At 40.0% G+C, this 24,494-nt stretch overlaps 1 long non-coding RNA gene across 2 annotated transcripts in view; it reads right to left on the bottom strand.

The window, feature by feature from the left end:
• Window positions 1–490: 490 nt before the first annotated feature.
• LOC128113758 (uncharacterized) overlaps window positions 491–24,494 on the bottom strand; it is a 34,355-nt gene continuing 10,351 nt past the window's right edge. The window contains exons 2-3 of one of the 2 annotated variants that reach the window (XR_008219632.1): window positions 23,445–23,518; window positions 491–2,941 (exon numbers count right to left, since the gene is read on the bottom strand). This is a non-coding gene — a long non-coding RNA (uncharacterized LOC128113758). Of the gene's footprint in view, window positions 2,942–8,260; window positions 8,359–23,444; window positions 23,519–24,494 lie in introns of both variants that reach the window. The other variant, XR_008219631.1, reaches the window with a different exon arrangement.

Here is a 24,494-nt window from a genome sequence, read left to right as displayed (position 1 = left end):
AGATGATTCTGTTGATGAAAAGCCCATACTGTTCTTTACAGAACGCAAATTTGGTTCCCAGCACCCATGTAGGGATTCCAACAGCTGCCTGAAACTCTACCTCCAGGGGAATCTGATGCCTGTGTCCTTCTTTGGTGCATGACCTCACATGTACATATTCACACACAGACACACACACATAGTTAATTCATTAAAATTAATAAAAATAAAATTGAAACTCATTATGCTATACTATCAGATCACATCTTTTGCTTTTATTATGACTTGAGTCTTGATTTTCAAAATTAATCCTTATAACATTTCAGTGATCAGTAAAATTGTTATCTACTTGTAAAATTATATCAAAGATACTATAATAATTTTTAAACCCACAGAATCTGAAATATAGTGGGATAAGACAATAGTATTTATAATATTTAGGCATAAATTTCTTCCAGTTTTCAAGTAAATTAGAACTTCCAATGAACTTTTAACATAAAATAACTTTAATTGTTACTTTTAAAATTTTAGCATCTCAAATAAATTATTTGTATTTTAAAAGTACCCAGAAATATGAAATGTAGAATAGCTGATAGTATCCACACATAGTAGATAGATATGTAATTTTAGTAATTCCGAATGTGCAAATAACAATAGATATATAGCATTAGTGTATCTTTCCACTGTAAGAGGAGTGGTGATGCATGAGGCTTTAGAATCATAACTTTGAGGATTCTCTGGTATTTTTGCTATGCATGAACTAATGAATAACTAAATAACCTGTAGTTACAGACTTTCATTCAGTGAGCATAGAATTTAAGGAGCAATCTGTGTAGGAATATGAATCATGAAGCAGGAAGATTTTTCAGCTAGCTACTTGTATCCCCATAGTGATAGCAGGTATTAAACTGCAGGTAGAAAGAGATTCCTTACTTCATATGGTCTTCAAATAATATTAAACCATCTAAATTCTCTTCAAGCTCAAATTTCATGTGTTTCAATAACCCCAGGCTTCTTTTTTGTTGAAGCTTATTATCCCAGAATATGTGCTTTTAGAAATATTTTTTTATTTAAGTCATAAAATACAATGTACCCCTGCATAGCATGGATATTGCCTGGCTTTGGGTTTAACATAAGCCAAGCTTCTCTCAGCTAACACTACTGTTAGAATGGGTTCTCACAAAATCACAAAAGGTGAGACTTGCATTTTATAAGAGATGTTACTAAATGTTCCAACAACGGAGCAAAGGTTTTCCTATTACATAATGAATCCAAGAAAACAGGACCCATCAGATGGCATCAACTCAAGGATAGTGACTAGGGAACGGACAGAAAGGTTAATGATAGACATGAATTTAGGGCTGCACCTGCATTGGAAAAAAAGTCAACATGATTATTTGCCTATTTTTTCAATGCAAGGGTAGTTTTATTCTGATTTAATGATTCGATCTCCACTTAAACTAGCACACAAAGCCAATGTATGCATAGTCTTGTTTCTTTGTTAAATTTATAGCAATATTCTATCGTACCAGTCTATTTTTAGATGATGCCAAATGTTTGTAGAAGACTATATATAAACCTATCCATTCATCCACTTACCCATTTTCTCAGTCATCCATTCGACAAAACTTTGTTGCCTTTTTAGTATGCATTAGGTTCTGTAGTTGTCTTAAAACACATTGATAAATGAAAACAGTATAAAAAATTTAGATAAACACATGCATTTGGTCCTTGCTCTTATGAAGATTCAGATGCATGGGGGGAGGCAAGCATTAATTACAACATCTCACTAATCAAAGTGGAATTAAAGTTGTTACCTTGTGGAAAAGCTATTCAGTGTAACATAGCAACCACAATTTTCTGGGACGACAGTGTGCCAGGGAAGGCTCTGGCAAGGTGTGAATAAGGTGAAACATGAGGGGTCTTCAATATAAGAAAAATTATTTGCAAAGGTCCCAGAGAGGAGGAAGAGAGGGAAAAATCTGAAGGCAGCCCGATTTGAAGGGCTTCAGAGAGAAGCAAACAAACAGACCAAAGACCAAACACTTAGTAATTTTTAGGTCATCTGTAAACTTCAGTCTTTGTCCTTTTTGTTTGTTTCCATTTTTGCTTTTTACGACAGTCTTACTTTATAGCCCTGATTGACCTGGGACACCTACTGTAGACCAAGTGGTCACAAATGTGCAATGATACCCCATTCCTGCCCCACCCCGAATGCTGGGATTGCAGGGATTGCAGGCATGCATTGCTAGGAAAGCCCCGAGGATTATTTCCTGACTGCTGTCTTTCTAGTCCTGCCCTAAGTCCTGGCAGTGGTGGAGCTTGAAGGGATAGAATAGTGCCCTTCCAGAGGTTATGGGCCAGGAAGTAAGTAAGGACAAGTTATTATTCATGAATAAGTGCATACAGCCGGAGAAAAAAATCCTATTAGTTTGCTAAGAACGTTGTCTTACTTTATATTGGACCCTAAGTCATTATACTGAATTTGTTTCAGATTGTTGATCAAGAAGTGAGCACAGGATAAGCACATATACAATGCTCTTGATATAGTGGCTTTAGGAAAGGGAAAGTTCCCAACAATCTTCTCTAGGGATGAAATGGGAACATACACAGTTTAGATGTCATGGTGATACTCACATGCAAACAGGATAGCAACAAGTAATTTTCTCTTCCTTTTAAATGAGAGACTAGACAAACTGATTCATAACACTTCTTTTTGGCTGAGAATTTCTTTTATTCTTCCATGTCACAGTCTTTTGTGAAGAATGACCTTTAAGATGTGGTAAATGAGGTCCTTGACCACCCCCCGCCCCCCACACACACCCCGGCTCGCACAGTCCTTTCTTCCGCTCTTCAGCAGGATTCCCCGACCTCGGTCCAGTGCTTGGCTGTGGGTCTCTGCATCTGTTTCCATCAGTTACTGGGTGAAGCCTCTCTGATGACAGTTCTGGTAGTCACCAATCTATGAGCATAGGAGAATATCATTAGGTATCATTACACTGACTTTTTCCCCTTCAGTTGTGTTTGGTTCTATCCTAGGTCTCAGGGCCATCCATCCTCTGGGTCCTGGCACTCCAGGCAGTGTCAAGAATGGGCTCATTCTCATAGTATGGGGTCTGAGGCTGGATCAGTCATTGGTTGGCCACCCCTGAAATATTTCCAACACCCTTAATACACTCCCCCACCACACCCATTCCATAGGCAGGGCAGACTGTAGGTCGAAGGTTATGTGGCTGGGTTGGTGTCCCAATCCCTCCACTAGGAGTCTTGCCTGGTCACAGGAGGTGGCCAGTTCAGGCTATGTGTCCACTGTTGCTAGGACTCTTAGCTGGGCTTATCCTTATAGATTCCTGGAAGTTTTCATTGCACCTGGTCTCTACCTGACCCTGAAATGTCCCCCCCCCCCCCCCCGCAACTTCCAGTCATATCTTTGAGTACTCTCCCCTTCCACCCACTCCCAACCTGATTCCTCATTTCCCCATCTCCACTCACCACCAGTCCACCCACAAGATCTCTTTTATTTTCCCTTCCCAGGGAGATCCATGCATCCACCCTAGGACCCTCCTTGCTACCTAGTCTCTCTGGGTCTGTGGATTGCAGCCTGGTTATCTTTTACTTTGTAGTTAATATCCACTTATAAGTCAGTGCATACCATGTTTGTCTTTTTGGGTCTGGGCTACTTCATTCATGATGATTTTTTTCTGGTTCCACCCATTTGCCTTAGAATTTCATGATGTCGTTGTTTTTAACAGCTGAGTAATACTCCATTGTGTATCACAAGGGAACCCACATAAACATCTAACCTAGGCTCACTGGGGCTCCCAAAATCTGGACTGACAGCCGAGGAGCCTGGATGTGACTGACTTAGTCCCTCTGCATATGTGTGACAGTTGTGTAGCTTGGTCTACTTGTGGGATTCCTAACAGTGGGAGCAGGAGCTGTCCCTAATGCTTTGGCTGGCATGGTGGTTTGAAAGGAAACGGCCCCCAAAGGGAGTGGCACTATTAGGAGGTGTGGCCTTGTTGAAGGAAGTGTGTCACTGTGGGGGCAGGATTTCACATCTCTTTAGCTCAAGCTTCCCTCAGTGTGACAGTCAGTTGACTTCCTGTTGCCTGCAAGATGTAGCACTCTTAGCTCCAGCACCATGTCTGCCTGCATACTGCCATGTTCCCCTTCATGATCACAAGGGACTGAACCTCTGAAACTGTAAGCCAGCCACCCTCAATTAAATGTTTTCTTTATAAGAGTTGCTGTGGTCATGGTGTCTCTTCACAGCAATATAACCCTAACTAAGCTAGCTTTTGGGAACATACTCCTCATACTGGGTTGCCTTGCCCAGCCTTAATACAAGGGGAGGAGCTTAGTCCTACCAAAACTTGATATGCCATGCTTTGTTGCTACCCAATGGAGGCCTGCTACTTTCTGAACAGAAATAGAAGAGGAGTGGATGAGGGTGGTGATAGAGTGAGGAAGAGGGAGGGAATTGGAGGAGAGGAGGAAGACATACTGTGGTTGGGATGTAAAATAAATGAATAAATTTAATTATTATAAAAAGATGTGGTATGTGTGCATGATTGGCTATTAGCCATTAAGAATGAAATGATGTTGTTTGCAGGAGAATGGATGGAATCAGAGGACATCATGTTGAGCAAAGTAAGCTAGACTAAGAAAGAGACACACCACACATGTTTCCTTTCACATGTAGGATCTAGATTAAAACAATAACAAGAAATGATGAGAATAACAGGGGAACTATTTGGATAAGGAAAGGAACCTGTGGGAGAGAGAGGACGAACAAGAGATGTAAGAGAGTCATGAACATCCTCAAAGTGCACTCTACACATGCCTGAAAATGTCACATCAAGTCCATCACTGTATGCAATTTATATGTGATAATGGCCCTGGATGTAAACCCTGACCTGCTACTCACATACCACATAATCATTCTTTTTTTTAAAAAAGTTTTTCTTTCAAAATATCTGTTTTGTAAACTCACCTTGAAGACTAAAAAAAAAACAAAGTCCCTATCAAGTCTGCAGCACAGAGCTAGGGAGATTACTCAGAGGGTAATGCAGCAGGTAACACACGCATAACAGCAATCCACCAGCTGCAAGATGGGGGTGGACACAGGAGAATCAGAAGACGGTGGGCCGGCTAGCTCCAGAGACTCTGCCTGAACAAGGTGGAGGCAAGAACAACTTCCAAAAGTTGTTCAGGGATCTCTATAGCTGTGCTATGGCAGGCACATACCTACACACACACACACACACACACACACACACACACACACACACACACACACACTCTATTATGTAAATAAAAATGAAAAGTATGTAGTTCATTCCTTAGATGCAGTAGGAGCTGAACAAATGATATCAATTCTTATCATTATTTTAATAGTATTAGGTCTTCCCTGCAGGACTGACACGTCTGGGCTCACGGAGACTGGAGCCCAGGGCCTGCATAGTCTACGTCAGATGAATTCCCAGTGCTGACAGGGTAAGTGGACACGAGACCCTGTCCCTAACCCAGAATCTATCTCCAACTGAACCACTTGCAAAGGAAAAAGTATTTTTCTCCAGTGCAGTCCCACTGGGTATCAAATCATACCTAAGGGAGGCCCCATGCCCACTAATAGATGGCCAACACGAAACAAACTCAATGGTATTTTGGATTTGTTTGTTTGTTTGCTTGCTTGTTTCATAATTCCTTATCTGGGCACTATTTTTTTTTAACCTTACAGGTTTTTTTGCTTATATTTTATGATTTCTGGTTTTGTTTTAGAGGATTTTGGGGTGGAGGAGTGCGTGTGTTTCAGTATCTGTATGCGTTTCTTGTGACTTTTCTTTCTTTTTGCTTGCTTGTTTTTTTCCTATTCTTGTTTGTTTTTATCATATTTTATTTCATTGTTTTTTAGATGCCTCTTTGTTTTCTAATGAGAGAGACAAAGGAATAAATAGTGTGGGATTGGGTGGGTGGGGAGGATCTAGGAGGAGTTGGAGAAGGGGAGCCATGTTCAGAATATACTGCATGAAAAACAATCTATTTTCAATGAAAAAAAGGTGTTGGAAACATCATTTTAGATGTCTACAAAAAAGTTGCCATTCTGTGGGCACTTATTTCGCTGTCTGGAAACCAGTGTGGGAAGGTAAGTACATGTGAGGACCCACAGCGTAGCTGCTTCAGAGAAGAAAGTGAGGTGGAGATCCAAGAGAATTAGGAATAGCGAAGACCTTCAGGATTTTCAAATAGCCCAGTTCTGTCCCAGTTTGGTGTGTTTAGGGAATAGAAAGTCAATGTGTGCCTAAAATAGCATATCTCAAAATCTTTTGAAGGTCATCTTACATATTTGTTAATTTCATGTATTAAAAAATCTTCCTGGGTGTGTCTTGGGTGCCTCTGGAAACTACATTTTCTGTATTCCTTTCACAGAACTGTCCTTTTGTGCAGTATTGTTTACAGAGCTAAAGACTAAGCACTGTCCCATCAGCTGGGGACATTCCTTCACTGTCTCCTAGAGGAACTGTGTACATTTGGCCCTCTGTATCATGGTGTTCCAGATTATCAGATTCAACCAACTGTAGATGGATATACAGATAAAAATTTCATAAAGTTCTAAATAGCAAAATTGAATTTTATATGAGCTGGGTACCACTGTAATCTGTGGTGTGCAGGCACACCCTGCCATAGCCTCCTGCTGCTTCTTAGCTTAGACTGTTACCAGCAACTGAGCATCGTTTCGGCTGCATTATGTTCTGTGCAGTTAGGCCGATGGCTGTGTCTGTATAGAATGTATATGGATATATTTCTTCATTATTTCCTAAACAATGCAGAATAACATCTTTTCACATAGCATTGGCAATGTATTAGGTATCAAAAGTAATCTACAGATGGATTTAGAGTATATGAGAGGATGTTGTGGGATATATGCAAGCATTACAGCATTTTACAGAAGGGACTTGAACATCTGTGGATTTGGGTATCATCGGGGGGTCTCAGAATCAATCCACTGTCATACGAAGGGACAACTGTATTTCTGTTAAGATCCATTTATTTTAAACAGTGTTTGAAAATCACCTAGATTCATATTTTCTCACATTTTATCTGAGAAGTGCATGATGTTTACTTGTGAAATGGAAATGAATTTTAGTATTGCACTTACTGCTGTGGGGTGTAGAGTTGACTTCATCTCATTAAATGCATGGGTGAATTAGTGTATTTATTTGCATGTATGATATATCTGTATTTCAAAGCAAACATTTCAAAGGATCATAGAAATATGTATGTAAAGTTTGCATTTGCCTCCTAGTGATGTTCTTAGAGAGGGTAGGCACTACACAGATCTGCTTTTATAAGAAAAATTGGACTGTTTGGAATTCCATTACTCAATTTTCATGGGCATAGATGTAGGCAGTCTTCTAGATGCAAAACTTTCAAGTGTTTATGACATAATTTTAAAATATGGCAATAAATAGGTAAGATCAAATTCTCCCCACAGGTAACTTAGTGTGAGCCCAAGCAGTGGCTCTTCTCGTCTGTGTTCATAAGAGAGTCAAGACACACAGGGCTAAGCATAGTTTTGTGAGACAGTTCTAAGTCACACACATTTCAGTTTATAATGTCGGTGCTTTACAGTAAATAACCTGAGATGGAGCACGTATTGAAAACAGCGCTGGGGGCTGCTAAGCCGGGTTAGTTATCCACAGATGTGAACTCCTTTAATTAAACACAACATGGTCCCATGTTTTTCCATACAGCTTCTTTTGGCTTTTAGTTCTTACATTTTATTTTATCAAGAATAGATTTTAATCATGATTTAAACATGCATGAGCCGGTTTTCACTTTGATGTAGGAAGATCTGATCCCCATGGAAGTTAATGGGGGTTATGAATGGATGCAGAGGGGGAAATGTACCCACGGCTTCCAAAACAAATTTAGAACAATTTATAATGCCCTGCAGTAGTAAAGAGCTAGTTTAAGGGGTCAATAAGAGGCTAAATATATATTTTAAAGATGATTTTTGTGAAAAATTCTTGTGGTTTTATGGCCCTAGGGAAGAATAAATGAGTGTCACCACCCAAAAAAAACCAAACTAACTAATAAATAAATAAATAAAAACCCTAACAATTACACCTAAGGTAAAGTATAAATTATGGTAAAGTATAAGTCACAGGAAGCACGTGATTGCTCACATTCTTTGTGAGTGCTACTTATATTTCCAAGAGGGGTGTAACCAATGTTTTAACTCTCACAGTGTCCTTGTGAAATATGCATTTCTTACCAAGCAGCCTCTGTGACAGTAACAGAGGGGCACATTTACCATTCGGTCTCCAGGATCGAATATTTTAAGTGATCAACTTAGCTTCCATCGGTATGCACCTGTATAAATGAAGACACAGGTGTTAACAGGTCAGAAGCTCTCTTTGGACACTTCAGTGGTGACATGCGGCTTGGATTTCACAGGGAACCCCTCTGCTGTGTGTCTGAAAGTACAGAACATCCTACTCCTTAAAAGTCACCAGCAAGTATTAGATCAGCAAAACTAAATACAGTATTTTACTCATACTTCCTCCAAGGCATAATAGTAAGAATTAGCCAATGTCAACCCCAGTTACATCATACAATAGTGTAGATCACCTATGAAATAGCATTATGCTGTATAAAAAGTAATGATTGAACAAAGTCATAGGATTTGGCTTCTTTTCCTGTGTTTATAGCTTGAACTGCTAATTGGAAAAATATGATGAGCTTTAAAAAATATAGATGCTAGGGGCTGGAGAAATGGCTCAGTGGTTAAAAGCACTCGCTACCCAAGCATGAGGATGGGAGTTTGAAAGCCAGCACCCATGTAAAAGACAGGGATTTCACAGGCGTGTGAATCTAGCACTGAGCAAGGCAGAGATAGTAAGACTGCTGAGGCTTACAGTACAGGCTGACAGCCTTGTCAGGAAACCATGCATTTCATATTTAGCAAAAGATCCTGTCCCCCCCAAAAAATAAGTCAGAGAGCCATGGAGGACAGGCAACTACTTCCTTAGACCTGGCAACTACTTCCTTAGACCTCTGCACATACGCACCACACACTGCACACACGTGTGTACACACCTCACACACATATATCACACACGTGAAAGTACCTGGAAAAACACTCAGAAGAGCTTTAAAGAGTGAGTAGCAAAAGCAGCTAAATAAGAGGGAAACAAAAAAACAAAACAAAAGAAGAAAAGATGCCTTATATATAAAAATAAATGAATGAATGAATGAATAAATAAATGGGAAACAAACCAAATCAGATTATAGCTTATTTATTAATAAAAAAACACAAAAATCTTTTGAGAGATAAATTTGTGCCAGGTCTCTAACAACATCTATGAAAAGGAGACATTGCTAATACCTGGAAGAATAACTGGGAATGGACACTGACAGATGAGCAGACCAACTTAGAATACTGGGTCTTGAACGAAGCATTTGCAGATTTTTTAAAAATACATCCTGTAGAATTCTGCAGGGCAGAAATGCAGACCATAGGAATATGGTCAGGTTAGGCAATGGAGAAGATATAAAGTATGAATGGACTGAGTCTTGAGGGATCCACAGAAGTAGGTCAGTTGGAGAAAGGGGATGAGTCCTTCAGGCAGAGAGCATGCGGGAGAAGTGGTTGTGCACAGCACACTCAGAAACCTGCAAGGTGCTCGTATCACCACCTTTGAGATTTCATTTGGGGAAATGGAAGACGATGAGTGAGGATTCCAGTAGCTAAGACCAAGTATGAGTGGGTTTATAATTCATTACAAAGGCCATGAAGATATTTTCTTTTCTATCTGGCAGGAACAGATTGGGTTGCTTCTTTTGAAAATCCATTTCAGTAACTCTTGGGGAAGGATGGAGACCAGAACAGTTCACTAATGTTTTGTCATAGCAAGGACGATTGAAAATTGAACTAATGGTAGAATAAGGAGTGATGTTGTAGAGTGAGCTACTTTGGAGAGCAGAATAAAAAAAAGTTCAGTAAAATATACAATAATCATGTTAATTTTCAAAATAAAGCCTGTCATGAGAAGCAGCATGTTAAATTGGGGTCTGGTGGGCTGGATAATGCCAAATCTACATCCCAACCTCTAAAACCTGTGGATATGTTGCTGTGGATGTGACACATTGTTTTTGAGAAAGAGATGTGGTAGTTTGAATGTAATTGGTCTCATAATCTCATAGGGAGTGGCACTATTAGGAGGTGTGGCTTTGTTGTAGGTATGGCCTTGTTGGAGGAAGTGTGTCATTGTCGGGGTGGGCTTTGAGTTCTCATGTATGCTCAAGTCACACCCAGTGCCACAGTCTACTTCCTGTTGCTTTCTGATGAAGATGTAGCCAGCACCATGTCTGCTTGCATGCCGCCAGGCTCCCCACCATGATGGTAATGGACCGAGCCTCTGAACTGTAAGCAAGGCACCCCAAATGAATGTTTTCCTTTATAAGAGCTGCCATGATCAGGGTGTCTCTTCTCAGCGATAGAAAGCCTAACTAAGACAAGGGGTTATCCTGGTTTACAGATAAACTCCAGGGTCTTTGGAAGACAGTAATGACAACGACGAGTCAGAATAGAGAAGTGACAAGAGAATCAAGAAGTTAAGGTCACGTGACCAAGTCTTCCAGACCTAAGGATTGCGGGCTGTCTCTGAAAGCTAAGAAGGTGAAGAGCAGGGCAGAGTCTCTTAGGAAGCCTGAAGCAGGAAAGCATCCCTCACGGCCTTGGAGTTAGTAAGGTTTCACCAGACCGGGGAAGAGGGGTGGGTGGTGAACTGGTCAATCATCCCCGATGTGGAGGTGCCTCTCAGTTTCAGTCATGTCCTCAACATGGTTTCCTGGAAAGGGGTGCTCCTCAGGGTAAAAGATAAGAGAATGCCAGATGCCCCTTTCTGGAATCTCCAGCCTCTGCTCATGGCAGGACATTTCTGCCTTCAACACTTGTAGCAATAAGATGCCTTTCTCCTCCTCCAGTTTATTAAAAGTAGATTCTTTTCTCACACAATATAACCTGATTACAGTTTCCTCTCTCTCTTTATTCCTTCCAGTTCCTCTCCATCTCCTCTCCCATCTGGATCCACGCCCTTTTTGTCTCTCATGAGAGAAAAGAACAGGCTTCTAAATGATAACAACAAATCTTAACAAAATAAAATATAATGAGATAAAACAAAAACCATAAAAGTACAAAACTGAAAGCTATAATATCTGTGCAGAGGACTTGGTGCAGACCCGTATAGGGCCATGCTTGATGCTCCAGTCTCTGTGAGTTGACTTAGTGGCCCTTGTTCTCCTGGAATACTCCAGTACACTCTGGCTTCCACTCTTCATGCCTTCTCCTCCATGAGGTTCTCTGAGCTCTGAAGGGAGGGATTTGATGGTGATATCTCATTTAGAGCTGTGTGACTCAAGGTCTTTTTCTCTGTGTAATGTCTGGCTGTGCGTCTGTGTTTGTTCCCATCTGCTGCAGGAGAAAGCCTCTCTGATGATGGCTGAATAAGGCACCAGTCTATGATTACAGCAGAATATCATTAGGGATCATTTCATTGTTGCTTTTTTTTTTAGGCCAGTAGTATTTAGTTTTACCTTAGGTCTCTGGCTCTTGGTCACCCAAGCAGCATTGGGTATGGGTTCTATATTGTGGAGCAAGTCAGACATTGGTTGGTCACTCCCACAAGGTTTGTGCCACCATTGCATGAGCATGTTTGACAGGCAGGACAGAGTGTAGAGAAAAGGGTTTGTGGTTGTGCTGCTGTTTACATTTTTATTTTGGTAGCCTGCAGAATACCTTCCTGTACCAAAGACACTAGAGTATGAAGTTCTATATAGGCAACAGCTCCATCTCTATATGTTCAATGACTGTATATGTGTTGTCTTCAGCAATGGGGCCTTTCTGTCAATTTGTGAAGAGTGACCTATTGTCTTGGCAACAGCCTGGGTTGTTTGGGGGATTTCCATAGGATGCCTTTGGCCAACAACTCAGTTGAATGGAACCCAGTCCCTGTACTGGAAGCTTCATTTGGTGACAAGAGACGGCCAGTTGGGCTCCATCTTTTTCATTATTTAGACACTTCATTAAGGCCACCTTCAAAAGGCCTTGGATACCCAGACGTCTGCGGCAGACGGGAAGGACCTGTTGCTACCAATATACTCTACAGGGTAATATCTCACTGCCTAACATCAATATCTTTTTAACTAGAAAAGTTGTGGTTCTGATTTAATTATAAATCAAGCTGGCTTTTGAGTTGAAATGTGGCTCTCTCCTTCTTTAAACCCAAGCATGGTGCTAAAAGAAAAAAATAGGGGATTCTGTCTCATATCAGAAGAGCCAACTGGTGTGGGACAGAAGTAAACAAATAATCTAGGGACCATTGTTGTCGATTCTATTACTCTCCATGTTTATTCTTGAATCCTGGGAATCCTTCCTCACAAGTTACATCATACTAAAATCTCAAACTCTCCACTTTGATATTAATACTGTTCAAATTTTCCACAGTGAAAAATAAATCTTCCGATTAGCAATCTCTGAAGTCTCCAGAAAGAAGATGAGGCCCCACAACATGGACTCTACTGTGTCCATAACCATGCCATTGAACCAAAAAACACCACCACTTAATGATCAGCTTTGGACTGCAAACTCTTCAGGACAACTCCAAGATGAGATGGTCCATCATATTGCACTTCTAGCCAAAACTTCAGATAACCTTACCCATGACTCTGAGACTGGCTACAAACTTTACAGCTAGTCCTTTTGAGACTTAACCATTTAGCTTCCTTACAGGATCCCATGAGATACCATCACCCTCAAGACAGCAGGAATCGATTTTAAGAAGATGATGCCTCCTCTCCCAAAAAGGTTTTATTTTCTCAGGGTTATGGATAAGTTGTAATAGGGTTGGGGTAGAACAATAAAATTTAAACTCAGGAGTCTCTTTCGGAAAGAAAAAAGGGAGAATAGATAGGCTATGATATTAAGTTATAGAATATTAAGGTAGATTATTGTATCTACTAGTAAACTAATTTTAGCAAAGTTAGATAATTTATACTGATATGGATTCTTGTATATTGATACAAGTGTAAACTATTTTTTTATTCCTATTTAAGATAATTTATATATTGATACAAATTCATAACTATAATTGTCATATTATACACATGTTCCTACTTCTATTTGAAATATTTTGCATATTGATACAAATGTAAAATTATAATCATCATACTGTCTGTATGTTCTACCTCTGTTTAGGATATTTTGTATATTGATATATATTAAGGACATTGTTGTCATATTGCACTATACATTTCTACCTTCATTTAAGATATTTTGTATATTGCCACAATTTTGAGGTCATTGTCCTTATACTGTACATCTCTTTCCACATTGTTTACATCGATAATGTGAAGCCTTAGTCCTTAGGTTATTTAGGTAGATAAGACTTATAGAACTATAGTCACCCATGCTTGTCATATCTATAGTTATGTTAATTAGGGTTTTCCAGATTTACAGAAACATTTGTCAGATGGATAGATAATCTTCAAACACTTCATTTCCCTAGAAAATATGGCATTTAAATGTTTTGGTAACTTAGAATTCTGTTGCCATGAGACATGATTGCTCCTGGCAACACCGATCTACTCCCAAAAGAATGTTGGGCTTCAATTCAAAGACACTCTGTATGGAAGTTTGTCTTCTTCTTGGCACAAAATGTCCTGCTGGGCAAAGAGCTGCCCTTGCCTTGACTGCTGACAGTATGCACGCTGTCCTTTCCAGACGAGCAGGACACAAGGAAAAGTGACTGCTGAACCCTGCCAAGACAGGGTAAGACAGTCTTTCAAAATTCCTGCTTCTAAAAACGGTCTGTCATATATTCTAGGTCTGTAGCCAATAATGGATGCCCCAAAGATACTGAGAATCTTTAGGTGACTGTCCGGGTTGCCGGCTGTCTCTGTCTATTCTTGCAATTTTTTTTTTTTTGGAAATTGCTGGCTCTCACTTCCTGTTTTCTCAGGTAACACTATTTTCCTTCTCTGGTCTTTGACGGGGTTGAAGACTAGATAGTTACAGTTACAATCCTCTCATATCTTAGCTGAGAACCTTTTAGATACTGAAGTTAGATTCTTTAGGATAGGACAACGATTGGAGTAATATCTGTAACATGCCATTTATCTTCACATTTCTGAACATTTAATGTGCGTTTCTTGCTTGATGTTGTTCTTGTTGTTTATATTTCTATTTTGTTTATGTTTTTACTTTCCCCTCTCCTGGACAATACTTGATAATCGTTCCTATTGTATATATTTTTGTATTAGGTTAGAACTCTCTTATTGAGACAAAAGGGGGAGATGTGGATATCTATTCTATCTATGACCTTGAAGCGCCAGCCCGTAGAGATGTAGCAGGTAACTGTTCTACCTATGACCTTGAAGTACCAGCGTGGCCTCGGGGCTACCCTTAAGATTGGAGAGGCACATAGAATGGGCTTTCTTCACTCCCACACGGGCTTGGATGGTGCAGACTGACTCAGGCAGCAGAACAGTGTGGGACAGTACCTCAGCCTTCCAGGACCCCACGACAAATTCTTTTAGTGAGTTTTCTTTCCCAATAATTATGAACAGAGCAGCAATGAATATGGTTAAGTGTCCTTGTGGTAGGATGAAGCATCCTTTGGGTATATACCCAAGAGTGGTGTAGCTGGATCTTAAGGCAGATGATTCTTACCTTTCTGAGGAACTGCTATATTAATTCCCAAAGTGGCTGTATGAGTTTGCACTCTCACCAGTAATGGAGGAGTGTTTCCCTTGCTCTACATCCTCCTCACCAGCATTAACTATAACTGAATTTGTTAAACTTAACCATTCTGACAGGTGTAAGGTGGAATCTCAACCTGGTTTTGATTTGCATTTCCCTAATGGCTGAGGAAGTTGAACATTTCATTAAGTGTTTTTCACCCATTTGAGTTTGTTTCCTCCAGCGAGAATACCCTGTTAGATCTGTATCCCACTTTAAAATTGAACAGTTTGGGGTTTTGATGTCTAGTTTCTTGAGTTCTTTATATATTTTGGATATTAGTCTTCTATCAGATGTGTGTGGAGTTGATAAAAATCTTCTCCCACTCTGTAGGCTACTGCTTTGTCCTGCTGACAATGTGCTTTGCCTTACAGAAGCTTTTCGGTTTCATGAGGTCCCATTTATTAATTGTGCCTGTGCTAATGGTGTTCTGTTCAGAAAGTCTTCCCATGTGCCAATGCATTCAAGGCTATTCCCCAGTTTCTTTTGTGTGAGGCTCAGTGTATCTGGTTTTATGTTGAGGTCTCTGATCCATTTTGAATTGAATTTTGTACAAGGTGATAAGTATGGATTTGTTTGGGTTCTTCTACATGTAGACCTTGAGTTTGACCAGCACCATTTGTTAAGGATGCCATCCTTTTTCCAGTGTATATTTCTGGCTTCTTTATCAAACATCAGGTGGATTTATGTCTGGGTCTTCAACTTGATTCCAGCATGTCCATTTTCATGTCAATAATACGCTGTTTCTGTTACGGGAGCTTTGTGATACAACTTGAAATTGGAAACGGTGAGACCCCAGCAGTTCATTATTGTTCAGGATTGTTTTAGCTTTCTTGTGTTTTTGTTTTTTCATATGAAATTGAGAATTGTCCTTTCAAAGTCTGTGAAGAATTGTGTTAGAATTTTGATGGGAATTGCATTGGATTTGTACATTGTTTTTGATAGGATGACCATTTTTACTATGTTAATCCTACAAATCCATAAGCATGGGAGATGTTTCCATCTTCTGATGTCTTCATCAATTTCTTTCTTCAAAGACTTGAAGTCCTTATCATGCAGATCTTTCTCTTGCTTGGTTAGAGTTACTCCAATTTTTATATATTACTTGTGACTGTTGCTAAGGTTGTTGTTTTCCTGATTTCTTTATCAGATCATTTGTCATTTGTATATTGGGAGACTACTGAATTTTGTGAGTTAATCTTGCATCATCCAACTACTTTGCTGAAAGTGTTTATCAGCTGTAGGATTTCCCTGATGATATTTTAGGGAATTTATATATACTATCACATCATCTGCAAATAAAGATACTTTGACTTCTTTTCCAGTTTGTATCCCCTTGATCTCCATCAGTTGTGTTACTGCTCGAGCTAACACTTCAGGTTCTGTGTTGAATAGATAGGAGAAAGTGGGCAACCTTTTCTTGTTCTTGATTTTGGTCAGTCACCTTTTACAACCATTCCACTTCCTGGTGTTCCTTTTCTCCTTAAGTTTGACATTTTGTAATTTACCCTGCTCAGCTTGCTCCTTTTCAATATAAATCTTCATTAGAGTTATTGCTAATAACCACACAACAGAGTCTATACTAGGCTGTTTTGAGATTTCCTTTGCCCATGGGATTAATCCAAAACTCTTCACTTTAAACTCTGACAGATTCTTCGAACAAAGGCAAAAGGCAGACACATTCTTCACCAAAAGAACCTAGTGCCTAAATACCTAAACATAATAAAGGCATTTTACAGCAAGCACATACCCAACATCAACTTAAATGGAGAGAAACTCAAAGACATTCCACCAAGATCAATATGTTATTGGCATGAAAGCGGACACGTTTGTCAATGGAATGAGATCTACAGAATATGGCATTGAATATGTTTTAATAGCATAGGGTTCTTTTTTTTTTTTATAACAATGAGACATGTCTGCTTCTGGCAGCATCAGTCTACTTCAGAGAAAATGATGGGCATTGAAGAAACTCCATATGGAGTTTACTTTCTTTGTGGCAAAAGTTAGCCACTGGGCAAAAAACTGCCCTTGCCTCAACTGCTGACAGTATGCTGTCTAAAAGAGAAACACAGATCCAGTTTTAGACATTCAAGCTTAGGCAGTGAAAGACAGAAAGCTAGTGAAACTGTAACTCAACAAGGGGGCCATGTTCCAGTCTCAGCAAGCAGCAGAATTGGCAGCTTTGGCTTTTGCAGTAAAGATATAAGAAGGGGCCTATGGAATTTGCCTCAGAGACTAAGGAAAGCTGCTAAGGCCAGACATGTGTCAGGGCTCTCCCTGAATGGAGCCTAGAGAGGCTATTGTTTGAAGATGTTAAGTTGAAGCCTGGATTACCTTGGAGCCCCAAAATGTTGGAGATGTCAGAGCCATGGGATAACTGCTGAGAAAAGCTGCTAACAAGGAGTAGAACCAGACCAAGAGACAGAAGTGTGCTGCAGTCAACAAAGCTAAAAGGAGTTAGAGATCTGAAGAGTGTTTTGACATTAGACATGGAGATGCAGAGTTTGGAGTTTGCCCAGCTAGTTTCCCATCTTGCTTTGGTCCAGTATTTCCTCACTATGCTCCCTTCCATATGTTTTGGAATGATAATGTATATCCTGTGCCATTATATGTTAGAAGTATCTGATATACTTTTTGTTTTTGATTTTACAGGAGATTATAGTAAAGAGATTGCGTGAATTCAGAAGAGACTTTGAACTTTGGACTTTAAAACATTGTAGAGAATGTGAGAGACTATGGGGACTTTTGAATATGTTGTGAGTGCATTTTTGCATTATGACATGGTTACAAGCCTTTAGGGGCCAGGTAGTGGAATGTAGTGGTTTGAAATTAAATGGTCCCCAAAGGGAGTGTACTATTAGGAGGTGTGGCCCTGTTGGAATAGGTGTGGTCTTGTTGGAGAAAGTGTGTCACTGTGGAGGTGGGCTTTGAGGTCTCATATGTGCTCAAGATACTGCCCAGTGTCTCAGGACACTTGCTACCTGCAAGATGTAGGACTCTTAGCACCATGTCTGCCTGCACACCACCATGTCCCAGCATGATGATAATGGACTGAACCTGTTAAGTGCAAGAGAGCTACCCTAATGAAATGTTCTCCTTTGTAAGAGTTGCCCTGGTCATGGTGTCTCTTCACAGCAATAGAAACCCCAACTAGGACAGGTATGTCCCTTGTATCCCTACTCTTTCCAGGACTTTTATAAGATACCTTTCTTATTCAGTTCTGGATATTTGACTCCATTTGTTTCTTATCATTCTCCCCTCACTTATTTTTTGTTTTGTGCCTCTGTGTTTCTGTGTTGTGCATATGTGTGTATGCTTTGCATATTTGTGGCACACAGGTGTGCATATAAGTTATCTGAGGTTGATGTCTAGATTCATCCTTCATTGCTCCTCTACTTTACTCACGGAGATCTGGTTTTGTAATCAAACTCAGCACTCACAGATATGACTTATCTTCCCAGCCAGTGTGCTCTAGGATCCTAGATCTCTACCTTCTGAGGCTAGAATTGCAGGCAAGCGTAATTACTTGCCTGCATTTACATCCATTCTCCTCATACTTTCATGGCAAGCATCCACTGAGCCATAACCCTTTGCACACCTGCCAATCTGTTACTAAACATAGACTAGGATATTGGGGACGTAGGAACAACCTATAGGCAACTTTGTGTATATGGCTGGAGCACAAATCTAGGCAGGAGTCATTATGAATTATTAATGTTTAGGCAGAAAATTGCCATCCTTAAATGTCCGTGTGATGACAGTCTTTATCTGAGATCTCACTGTGCTTGTTAGTTAGGTTTCAAGATTTCTTTAGAAGGCAACCATTGATTTTAAACCAAGGCTGGGAGCTTCATGCTAATCCTGTGTGCTGTGCGAATCTGTGTGTGCTTCTATACAAAGAGCCCTCCGTGTTCCACTGCTGCCGAAACTGCTTTACCAGAAAAACCACACGTGATCCTTGTTTAAAATCCAGATTTTTGGGGGTGGGGTTTTACTGTCACACTCATTGAGCCCAGATGTGTTTAAGGAGAACTCCAGTTTATCCTTAACACAGTCTTTTGTCATCTGCCTGTTCCCACCCACTGTCTTGGGCTTTGCTTCTTGAGTCTCTCTGGCTGGACAAATAGGAACATGCTAGTCTTTATGCGATCAGTCTCAATCTGAAAACATGGAGGGTTCCATTTTTTTTTTTGCTTATTAATATGAAAGTTTCCACCTGCTTCTCAAGTTCCAGAAAGCCACCAGACTCTCTGATTCCCTGTTCTTGGTACTTTTATGAGTTCTTCCCTTTGTACTTATTTACTATCCCCCCACAATGGTCTTTATAAAGAGATAAGGTAAACATGTATACTTGAAATACTCCCTTGAATCAAACCTCAATAATCACGCTTTGAAAAACTCTCCTGAGCTAGGCAATTGGAAATGTGCAACATGACAGATTGGATATGGGGATAAGGGAGATAGGGCAGTCTTGGGTAATCCTCAACTGACTGGCCTTATAAATTGGGCAAATTTTTATGTGTTGCACTGAAGAGAAGAATTGCAAAGGAAGAAACTGTTTTTGTAAAGATAATGCATTTAGTTTTTTACATGTCCAGTTTATACGAAAGCCAAAGGAAGAGCTCTGGTCTGGAAGCATCCCTCTGTGAGCCATTCAATCACTGATTCATTCATCAAATTGCTTTTATGAAGCACCTTTTAAATGTGTGTCAGGACACAGAAATGGAAGTATCTTATGGAGGACAGAAACAAATATCGAGCAGGTGTGATAAGGCATGGTAAGTACAATGACAGGCGACATTCCGAGTGCTATGAGAACTCATGGGAGGGCCACGAATCCCAGACCTAGGTGATCAAAGGAGGAGCTGACATTTAGGCTGCAATTTAAGGAGGAATTGGATGCGCCTGGCCAAGGAGCCAAGAGGGGGAAGTTATTTCAAAAAGAATGAAGAGTTACTAGGAAGGCTGAGTCAAAGGGGGATGCTGCTGGGAATGTCTCCATCACCAGTTTCTGAGAGGAAGGAATTCAAGAGAGGGGGCTGGAAAGGCAAACAAGGCTCAGGTAGTATAGAGTCTTATACACAAGGGGGCTTTAAATAATCATCCTCAAAGATTTGGAACTGGTTGTGGTGGTGTGAATGAGAATGGTCCCCATTGGCTCTTAGAGTTGAATACAAGTTGGTGGAACTGTTTTGAGAAGGAAAGGGTATGTGCCATTCCCAGACACATTCTCTGTCTCTGTCTGCCTCCCTCCCTCTCTGTCTGTCTGTCTGCCTCTCTCTTTCTCTGCCAGGCAGCTGTTGTCTCAACATGTCAGTGCCATGCCTGCCTGCCTGCTTCCATGCTCCCCTCCATGATGGTCACGGACTCACCCTTGGAAACTGAGCAATCTCCCAATGAAATGCTTTGTTTGACAGGTTGCCTTGGTCATGGCGCTTCTTTCCAACAACAGAAAAGCAACTAAGACAGGGTGATAGATGATGTCATCAGCATCCTCTAACCTTTGGTCAGCATCAGAATCACCCATGAAACACATTTAAAACGTTCCAACCATACACAGCACAGCATATAATTTCCCTCAGTAAATTATCCCTTAAACCTCACAGTCTCGGAAAGTTAATTGATACTTCCAAAGTGATGTTGCTGTTAAAAACTTGCAGTAACTTAAGAATAGAGAAGAGGTTTCAGATGGAGTTTTAGGACAGGAAAATCTGCAAATGAGAAAAAAACAGCTGAAGAAATGGGAGGTAACTTCAAGACAGTACACATTGGGTTCCATCTCAACACAGCCATAGTGGGTATCACAAAGCAAACAAATGAAGACAAATGTTCACAATGATGCAGGATAAAGACAGTCTTTACACACTACTAGTGGAAATGCAGATAGGTTCTGTCATTATGGAGATCAGTAGTCTCTGTCTGTCTGTCTCTCTCTAGCGCGTGCGCACACACACACCGTAAAAATAAACTGCCATATGAACCAGATATACTTCTTCTGGATAAACACCTGTAGCTAGAGTTTTCCTGCCTGGCCCACAGTCAGGACAAACTCTCTCACCTGCCAGTCCCACAGCCACTCAGACCCGACCAAGTAAACACAGACACTTATATTGCTTACAAACTGTATGGCCATGGCAGGCTTCTTGCTAACTGTTCTTACAGCTTAAATTAATCCATTTCCATTAATCTATACCTTGCCACGTGACTTGTGGCTTACCGGTACTTTATATCTTCCTTGTCCTGATGGCGGCTGGCAGTGTCTCCCTCACCCAGCTTCCTGTTCTCTCAATTCTCCTCTCTGTTAGTCCCGCCTATACTTCCTGCCTGGCCACTGACCAATCAGTGATTTATTCATTGACCAATCAGCAACACATTTGACATACAGACCATCCCACAGCAAACACCCTAAACCATCAAATCACAGAAACATGTGCATACTCATGCTCATTCCAGCAATATTCCCATTAACCAAGACATGCAGCCAAACTACATACCTATCACCAGAGGAATGGATAAAGAGAAGATGGCATATGTACACAAAGGAGATATAGTCAGCCATAAAAAGTAAAATTATGTTATTTGCTGGAAAATGGATGCAACTCAATTCCATTATATGGCGGAAGTCAAGAACCACACGAGCTGTCCTCTGACCTCCACACTCAGGCTGTGACAGTCTTAAAGCATTTAGAAAACAGGGGTGACACTAGGGTCAAGAAGGAGACCAGTAAGAAAGGAGAAGAGGCTGGAGAAGAAAGGCAGGGTGTGGGGTGAGTATGGTCAGAGTACCTGACACCCTTGAAGAAACCGTCTGTATGGACTTAGCACTCTATACAATGCATACATGCTAAGGAACTTTTCAGAGTATTCCTATAGAGCAGAGAATTGGAGGTGGTCAGTAACGTGTCATAGAACACACAGGAGTCTGAAAGGCCCTTGCAGTTCCTGTCCTCAGCTTGTGGGAAGGACAGACCTATCTGCGAGATACTACACTGTGGATTTTGAGGTGCAGGTATTAACAGCGTCTGGAGCAGGTTTCCTTGGCTTGGATATTCTTGTCAGATAAAAGAGTGTCCTGAAAATGATCAGACACTTCTGTGGCAAACTGGAGTATGATTTCTAACTTCCAGAGAGTAGGAAGGACTAATGGCAGAGTGTTCTGGAATGAATGTCTTCAGTGACCCTTCCCACGCTGCGTCCAGGGCCATCTCAGCCTTCGGAGTGGGCCAACTCTTCTGGAGAGTTTGTGTGTTCATAGTTTCTTAAATTATCAAACTGTACATAAAAGATGGAGACACGCTGTTATGTTGACCACTACTAGAAAACAGACAAAATGATTTGCTCTTCTGTTGCTTTTATTAATAACAGGATAGAGGTTTTTCATTTCCAACTTTAAATTACTGTCTGTTCTTCATCTGGGGTGGGGGTTTTGAACCAACTTCTTAGATAATTTAGTGAAAACTAACTTTAATAATTTACTAGAAAATTTAAATAGAAAAGCTTATTAATAATTTTTATTATTTTATTTTCACATTTGACACTATCCTAAGTTTCTACATACCTTATTTTCCTTAATCCCAGAGATATAAATGAATTAATTATTATGTTAACAATTATTGTCTGCCAACACACTGTAAATCTTCAGGTAAGTGTTATTATTATATTCTTTTGTTTTAATTTTAAGAAGTGTAAGCCTGCCTAGGCTATTTCCAGGGAAACCCATCTGAGTTATTTAGCACTTTATTCAGATTTATAAATGGAGCTATTTTTAAAAGAAGAAAATTCAATTAAGGACTAAGATAAAGAATCAAATGAAAAATAAACATTTTGAAGTTCAGAAATTTTCTCATGAATATATGCAAAATTCCAATCATCTATATTTACAACAGAAATATTCACCTATGCCCTCCTTCACTCATGCTGTGGAAAAACAATTAGTTTGTCTGTATAATATAATTTAACAATCATTTGAGGGAAACCATACCATCATCCATATTAGAATAACAATACACTTTTCTGGTAGATTCATATCCTAACAGATTTTAAAGCTTTGATTCTAGAATTTGATTCTGAGTTTAAATTCTCTTTTATTAATTAGTAGATATGCGTTTGTGGGCAAATCTCCTAACCTAGCAGATATTTGAAATTTTTTATGTGTAAAATAGATCAAGTGTAATACTTACCTTACCAATTTGTACAAATTAGGTAAGATAATGTATACAGTGCAGATAATATACGTAAACCTCTGTATAAAAATACTCTTAAAACTTTGCTTTAGATGTTTAACTGAATTTATCGGGATAAGTTAGTGAATTTGTGTGGCTTGATCTGTTTGTGGAGCCCTTGGCAATGGGACCAGGACTTATCCCGGGTCCATGATCTGGCTTTTTAGGCCCATTCCCTATGGTAGGATGCCTTGCTCAGCCTTGACCCAGGGGGTTTTAAGTCCTGCCCCAACTTGGTATACCAGTCAGTGTTGACTACCCAAGGTAGGCCTTACCCCCATGAGGAGTGAATGGGGGATGGGATGGGGGAGTAAGGGAGGGAACAGGAGAAGAGGAAGGAGGGGGAAGAGTGGTTGGTATGTAAAATAAAAAAATTAAATAAAAAAAGAATTGAAAAAATTTAGAACAAATAATACCTTATACTTTAAACTAACCTGCTTTATAAGGAGCTTTTACAATGGGCATCAGAAGTGACACTTGTTAAAATGAACTTCCTCCTCTACCGAATCTGAAATAGAACAGTCTGCTCAGGAATTGTGCTGGGTGGCAGGCATGTTTCTTCCATGTCAGCAAATTCAAAAGAAGATGTCATTATTACCTTTAAGAAGCTTCTGATCCAGTTGGAAGAATGCACATTGACACTATAAGCAATGGAAAACTCATTTATGGACCACCAGAAGGAGAAAATGTATAAAGACTCCACTGGCCTGAAATAAAGATGATGGACCTGAACATTTTCCATGCTGATGGTTCTCTGCATGCTTGGCCAAGAGGGCTGTGTCTGAACAGTTGTCAAAAGTGTGATTTTAACTTTCTTGTCTCACAATCCAACTCTATTCTATATTCTACTGTAACTCAAGCCTTGTAAATTAGACAGATTTTGCATTTATATAGTGACTTATGTGGAACCTCACATATTTTCATACTTATTGTAAGAAATTATATTTATTCTTTCTTCAAAAAAAATAGGAGAATCCACTGTGTCAAATGCTGCCAAAGAGACAGTGTATTATATCGACATTAATTATTAGTGGAGTTTTATTAGGCAGTAACTCTGCTTTTGTTATGCAACAAGAACATTTCCATTTGATTCTGTTAAATAGCTAAGTAAAGTGAATGGCTGTAATGGTAGCTTTATGCTTATAATTTCTTTCCAGATAGTTCCACAGATGACAGGGCTTAATTAGTGCTAATAAGCTATTCCTTGTGGACAAGGTCAGGACAAGACAGAATAACAATTCTTAAGCTTTGGTGTTTTTCTTTTCTTTGTCTCTATTGGGGGGTTGAATCGAGGGCCTCGTGTATGCTGGTTAAGCACTCTGCCACTGAGCTACATCCACCAGCACTTGGGCGTTCAGACTTTAGTAATTATTGGCTGGGGGGAGGGGCCGCATGCCCACCTGCCCTCTCCAGGCTGGGGTTTGATCTGGTTTGTTCTTGTATAGGTCTTACGAATGCTGTTGTAAACACTGTGAGTTCATATG

This window comes from Peromyscus californicus, unplaced genomic scaffold (assembly GCF_007827085.1).
Source record: "Peromyscus californicus insignis strain IS unplaced genomic scaffold, ASM782708v3 Scaffold_18__1_contigs__length_77618521, whole genome shotgun sequence".
NCBI lineage: Eukaryota > Metazoa > Chordata > Mammalia > Rodentia > Cricetidae > Peromyscus > Peromyscus californicus.
Note: the sequence above shows the minus strand (reverse complement) of the source record. Positions and strands in the feature narration are given on the sequence as shown.